General features: G+C 45.6%; 1 pseudogene; it reads left to right on the forward strand.

Annotated features, from left to right (window-relative positions):
• Window positions 1-5,977: 5,977 nt before the first annotated feature.
• The window catches only part of LOC111546838, a 3,671-nt pseudogene continuing 2,359 nt past the window's right edge, over window positions 5,978-7,289 (forward strand).

Consider the following 7,289-nt stretch of genomic DNA (forward strand, 5'->3'; position numbering starts at 1 on the left):
TTCTTTTTTTTTTTAGACAGAGTCTCGCTCTGTCACCCAGGCTGGAGTGCAATGGTGTGATCTTGGCTCACTGCATCCTCTGCCTTCTGGGTTCAAGAGATTTTCCTGCTTAAGCCTCCTCCTCAGTAGCTGGAATTATAGGCGTGCACCACCACACCCAGCTAATTTTTGTATTTTTAGTAGAGATTTGTTAGTAGAGCCTCCCATAGTGCTGGAATTACAGGCGTGAGCTACCACGCTAGGCCTAGGGTTATCATTTCTAAAATGCAAATCTGATTAGAACAGTTTCTGTTGTAGAGGCCCCAGGCTCTTTGCACAGACAGTTCCTGCACTTCTGCTCCCCACCTCCTTACCTCTGCAGATGCTTCAACTTCAGGGACCAACTCACTTGTTCCAGAATAGTTTCCTAGGCCCCCTTCCCTGCTCTATGTCCTCATTGTCCCTGTTTCTTCTCCATCACAGTGGAAATGCTACTGTGGTCTGAATTCCTAGGGTCTACCTTACCCCAGACTTTAAGCTTCATAGGGACAGGAGCCACGTTACTCACCAGCAGCTAATTGAATACCTGCCACTGGGTCAGGAGGTGTTGTTTACTCAATGCAGGGGGAACTCGAATGGCCTCTCCCGGCTTAGCACACAAATTCCAAACATCTCTGAGCACCCAAGGCCTTCCCAGCCCTGCCTCAGTCTGCTTTCCAGTCTCCTCTTTCAACTCTCTTCTTCCTCTTGTCCTGTCTACCCACACTTTAGTAACTCTAAACTAATCCTGCGTGCCTTCAGTGCTGCCGAATATCTGCCCCCAGGGATTTCTTTCCAGAAATGCCTTTCTCCTCTCACTTTCTATTTCCCAACCAGATAGTGGCCCGGCTTGAGACTTGACCTTCAAGGCCAACTCAACAACCTTCCTCTCTCTCTCCATCCCTGACCATCAGGTATAATTGAGTGCTTTCTCTTCCACTTCTCCTGCTAGCAATACTCATGGTGAATGTCATGGTAAGGTGTTTATTTGCCACTATTCATGCATAGACTACACACTTATGAGGATGTGGTGTGTATTTCATGTGTTACTTTAGATACTTTGTAACTTTATATACATATATACTTGAAGTACTGTATATACTTTGTATCTTTATATATAATGCGTAATTTGTTTATTGGATTGATGGGTGGGTAATAGAGGAACAATGGAATTTTACATTTTAGGAGGCTTGTTCCTATAATTATCTTAGCTCTTTTATAAAGCACTGATAGGTAACAAAATTACAGGTTTGAACTCAGAAAGCTTGCAAAGTTTTTGCTTTTGTTTTGTTTTTAGGATAACTTTACGGAGATTTCTAAGTATTGTGTAGGTTCAGTTAACCAACATAATATGTTTTTTAGGAGTATAAACATGATAGAGATGTCTGCCGAATAGTCAGTATGTTGATTGTAGCTTTAATTGTGAAAATTGGGGTGGGAACAGCTAAAGGCAGAGCTAACTGGTTTCCTCCCAGGTATTTATCATGAGTTGTGTGCCTTAGGCTGTGTTCCCTGTTGAATGTGGTTTTTCTGGTTGTTCCGACAGCACTGCTAAGTGTGCCCTTTGACATCACTAGAGAACTAATTTATATTGATGGTGCCACTCATATCTTTGGAAACTGGATTTCCAACCTGTAGGATTACAGTAAAATTTAGACCTGAGTCACCACACAGAGCCTCCTGCTGCTGTATGTGGCCTGAGTGAATCAAAATATGCCTGGACAGCTCATTGTTTAACAGAGAGAAAACTCTGCCATTGGCTTTTGAAGAGCAGATGTCCCAACGTAACTCGTCAGCCTGATGTTTGGAAGCTTGAGCAAGGGAAACCTGGTAATCTCAGACCATTTAGTAATTATTTAAAAAGTGAATTGAAGGATCAGGAAATAAGGGAATTACCTAACAGTAGGATATGCCCCACGCCCAGTGCTGAGAGAGGTAGACTATACACACTTCATAAAACTGTCTGAATACATGATGGACTACTCCCGTATCCTCTAAGGGAGGTAGTCTGACTCCTACAGAAACAGCTCCATTTTGATTTTAGGAGGTGGTTGTGATACAAGACTTACCATCTTAATTCTGGCATCAGTTGCAATCAGCATTAATTGCAAATCTCTTCCTGACAAAAATTCAAGTCCAGGCATGGTGCAGTGGCTGGCACCTGTAATTCCAGCACTCTGGGAGGCCAAGGTGGGCAGATCACTTGAACAGGAGTTCAAGACCAGCCTGGCTAACATGGTGAAACCCCGTCTGTACTACAAATACAAAAATTAGCTAGGTGTGGTGGCGTGTGCCTGTAATCCCAGCTATCAGGAGGCTGAAGCAGGAGAATCACTTGAACCTGGGAGGCAGAGGTTGCAGTGAGCCGAGATCGTGCCACTGCACTCCGGCCTGGGCAACAGAGCGAGACTCCATTACAGAACAAAGCAAACAAAATTCACATCCATGTTCCTAGCAGAACGGTGACTTTAACTCGTATCTGACTGTCCCTTTGCTGTTCTGTCCTTAACATTGGGGCGTGTTGACACGTTTTCACCTACAGGTATGTTGCCATGAACTTGTGATCTGCCGCAGTAGGCGAGCCCCAGTGTACCTGCCCCCTATGTGTCGTTTGCCCCCCAGGGGTAGCCTGCCCACTGGCTGGCTTGCTGTGCATCTCAAGGTCCCTGTCTCAGCCTCTCCTTCTCTTCTATCCCATTTCTACCCTTCTGGAGCTCCTGCCTCAACGATTTGGCTCCAGGGGTATTCTGTTCTGAGGATGGGCTGGCTGGAGGCAGGAGAAAGAAATCTTGTGTCTCATGGAGTGAGGACGATCCCGAACTGGATGGAGGCATCACACATGGTGACTAAATTCTGTGGGGCCATTGCATATAGAACACAGGCCTGTCAAGGCAAGTGGCATTTTGTGGACTGCTCTGGACAGATCTAAACAAATTTTGAGACATCTAACTGAAATGTGAAATCTTGGACTGCAGTTCCCATTGGCAGCGCGGGTGGGTGGGCACCTAGGGAGGCTTGCTAGGCTGAGGCACTTTTGCCTGAGTGCAAGAAAAAGCAGTTCTCATTAGCCAGGCATGGTGGCACTCACTTGTAGTCCCAGCTACTCAGGAGGCCGAGGCGGGAGAATTGCTTGAACCTGGGAGGCAGAGGTTGCAGTGAGCTGAGATCGCACCACTGCACTCCAGCCTGAATGACAAAATGAGACCCTGTCTCAAAAAAAAAAAAAAAAAAAGCAGTTCAGCAGTTCTCAGCATGAGGGTTTTATGAGCAGGGTGCTGGGCTAGCTGGGTTTTAATCTGGCCTCTACTTCACACTTGGGAGACCACGGACAAGTTTCTTGACCTCAGTGTCTTCATTTATACAAGGGGAATAACAAGACCTATGTTACTGGATCGTTGTACATTTAAATGAATTTGTGTGTGTTAAATGCTTGGTATGGTACTTGACACATAGCACTGGCTCGATAAATGCTAGCTGGTGCTATCATTAATACATTATGAAATCAGAATTACAAATAAAGGTTCTTCGATCAGATCTACTATTTGCTGTATATTTGGGATGCCCTGGGCTCAGTGCTCCTGAATGATCTTACTTTCCCCACACCCATCTCAATTATCTACTCTGGAGTCATCTTTGGCTGTTTCTTGCCATTTGAGATAGTCCAATGGCATTTATTACATTTAAAAAATCAATTTAGAGGAAAATGTGTGTGTTTTCATGAATTAAGGCTGAAACCAGTTGCCTGCTGGCTTAACGAAGTACTAGCAGTTTCTTGTTTTACCCCAGCACCTCCAAGGAGCCTTGCACTGAGTTTCTTGCTGGTGGGTCTTGGTTTTAACTAAACGAGGAATTGGTGAATGAATGGTCTTCCATTTGTAGTGGGTTTGGAGTGGAAACGTCCATGGGCACACCTAGAAAGGCTCTAGAGGAAGTAGCTTTATTTGAACCCAAGGAAGGGGTTTAAGAGCAGAGCAGGGAGAAGGGAGCCAGTCAGATCTGGCAGGGCAGGCCCAGGAGGAGATACGGCTCTGAGGATGGAGGAGATGTGGGGCAGGCAGAAGTCATGGCTCTGGGGAATGGCGGCCAAGCCTTCCTGGCCATCAGAGGTTTTGAGCAATGCATACACTTGGCTCTGCTTTCTTCCTGAGCTGCTCCTCCCCTTACTATGCCTGGGTCAGACTATGGTTGAGCAAGGAAGCTGTCTTGTCTGAGTATGCTTCCCAAAGCCACCTGTCCCTCACCATCAAGATCGGGATACTCAGCCACCCACCTTAATCAATGGGAAGCTGCCCACATGATCTTTCACGGGAAGTGGGAGGTGGGCTTTTTTTATCCAGGCTGGTCAAGTCCTTGCAGAGCAGCTGGGAAAACAAGAACATCTCTGAATTTTTATTTGTAGAAATTACCATCTACCTCTGGCTTCTTGGGCTTTTTAACTGGTTACAGTGTTTGCTGCTATGGTCGGCCCAAGGGTTAAGCCTTTCTCTTGGGTGTGTGTTTCATTTTACAGCATAAGTCATTTCCTCCTTGCATCAATTTCCACTTCTGTCCTTGGCATAGGGATTTGTTACCAGCTTGGCATGCAACTATCTCTTGCGTTTTATTTTTAGAACTTAGAGTAAGGATTAGCTATGTAATATTTTGAATCCTTCGTACTGACTTTGGTAAAATACACAATAGAGAAAGCTTTAAAGGCTTAGTTTTTTTTTTTTTTTTTTTTTGGTTTTTTTGTTTTTTGTTTTTTTCCCACATAAACAGTAAAAATGGCCTTTTAGAATTCTAATCTGGACTATATTTTCCTCCCTCAATTCCCTTGACTGGTTATTTTTAGGATTTACGGATGGCTTTGGAGAATAGGTATGATTCTAGGATTCTTCCTAGTGGCTTAAGACAATTCTTTTTTCTTTCCTTTTCTTTTTTTTTCTGTTTTTCTTTTTTCGAGACAGGGTCTCACTCTGTTGCCCAGACTGGAGTGCAGTGGCATGATCTTTGCTCACTGCAACCTCCGCCTCCTGGGTTCAAGCAATTTCCCCGCCTCAGCAACCCCAGTAGCTGGGACTACAGGCACGTACCACCACACCTGGCTAATTTTTGTATTTTTTTAGTAGAGACGGGGTTTCACTATATTGGCAAGGCTGGTCTTGAACTCCTCACTGCAGGTGATCCGCCTGCCTCAGCCTCCCAAAATGCCGGGATTACAGGCATGAGCCACTGCTCCCAGCCAGAATTCCTTATATCTCATTATAAAAGTGACATCTAGGATATTTGTAGATTGTACATAATGTATAATCGTTAACTGTCTAGCTTTATACCCTATAGATTTTTAAAAAATCAATGTAGAGCTCTGTGTGTATATATTTGTATGTGTGTGTGTTCTCATGAGTGAAGACCCAAACCAGTTGGTTGCTGGCTTCAGGCAGTAGAACCAAAAGGCCTCGCAAGTGTTAGATCTAATCCTGCTTATACTTCATTTCCTGGACCAGAGCTGGCTTAGGGAACTTTCCGGGATGATGAAAGTGTTCTGCTTTTTTTTTTTTTAGATGGAGTTTAGCTGTTGTTACCCAGGCTGGAGTGCAATGGCACGATCTCGGTTCACTGCAACCTCTGCCTCCTGGGTTCAAGCGATTCTCCTGCCTCAGCCTCCTGAGTAGCTGAGATTACAGGCGCGCACCACCACGCCTGGTTAATGTTTTGTATTTTTAGTAGAAACAAGGTTTCACCATGTTAGCCAGGCTGGTCTCAAACTCATGACCTCAGGTGTTCCACCCGCCTCGCCCTCCCGAAGTGCTGGCATTACAGGCATGAGCCACCGAGCCCAGCCCGAAAGTGTTCTGTCTCTAGCCGCTAGTCACAGGTGGCTTGCTGAACACTTGAAATGAGGCTAGTGCGACTGCTGATCTGGCTTCTAATTTTAGCTAATAGCCACACATGGCTCGTGGCCACTGTACTGGATGGCACAATGGCCTTGGGTTGTTCTTACCTGAGCAGCAGAAGGCTTTCTGAGGAACTGGAGCTTGGATTGTGGGAGATGGTCCGAGAATTAGAGGGGCATGTACCACTGCTCCCTTCCCCACATGCTTAGACTGCATCTCTACTGTACCTGTGCCTTCTCCCGGAGGTGATGAGCTCACCTTAGTTCTTAGAGCTTCAATTCTTGAATGCTGCAAGCCTGCCTGAGGTTGGCTTCCTGTTACCCTGTGGATAAACTCTAGGCTCCTAATGCCCTTTTTGATAGACCTCACCTCTCTCTTCCTTACTCATTACTTTCCCCATCACTCTCTGACTGCCCATGACATGGAAAGATGTGCAATTTCAAGAACAGGCTGTTCTTACCTCTAGACCTATCCAATTGGACACTCTCCACCTGAAATGCTCTGTCCCTTTCATGCACCTGTCTGACTCCTACATGTCCTCTAGGTCTCAGGTTAAATCTCAGTTTCTGCACCACCTCCTCTGGGAAAGGTTTCCTTGATGTCTCCTAGGACAGATGGGTGCCTTTACCTACTGTGTATACTGAGTGGATTCCCATCACAGCACACTTGATTGAAACTGCTTATTTACCTACAAGTCCCTCCTCCTGCCCTAGAGCTTCTTAGAGGGTGGTCCCTCTACTGGCAGCACTGGCATCACATGGGAACTTGATGGAAATGAAGAGTCTTGGACCCCAGCCCAGTCCTCCTGAATCAGAAATCCTGAGCATAGGGGCTAGCAATTTGCGCTCAACAAGCCCACCAGAGGATTTTCATATGTGCTAAAGTTTGAAAGCCACTGGGCTGAACTCTTAGCCCCATGAAGGTAGGATCCGTGATTTTTGGTTTGCTACTGTCCCTAGCTTTTAGCGCACTGTCTGGCTAGATACTTGAGAAACACAGCCAGAGAAGAAATTCCAGTTATTCTTTTGGCAACTTGTCTGGTCAGGAATTTTTTTAGTTGAAATCAGTTTAAATCTCTTCTCCTTTCTCCAAAGGAGATAAAGAACAACTGAGCACTTAAAAAAAAATTATTGTCATCCGGGCTCGGTGGCTCCTACCTGTGGATCACCTGAGGTCAGGAGTTCAAGATCAGCCTGGCCAATATGGTGAAACCACGTCTTTACTAAAAATACAAAAGATGAGCCAGGTGTGGTGGCAGGCACCTGTAATCCCAGCTACTGGAGAGGCTGAGGCAGGAGAATCACTTGAACCTGGGAGGCAGAGGTTGCAGTGAGCCGAGATGGCACCATTGCACTCCAGCCTGGGCAACAAGAGTGAAACTCTGTCTCAAAAAAAAAA

This window comes from Piliocolobus tephrosceles, chromosome 18 (genome assembly GCF_002776525.5).
Source record: "Piliocolobus tephrosceles isolate RC106 chromosome 18, ASM277652v3, whole genome shotgun sequence".
Taxonomy (NCBI): domain Eukaryota; kingdom Metazoa; phylum Chordata; class Mammalia; order Primates; family Cercopithecidae; genus Piliocolobus; species Piliocolobus tephrosceles.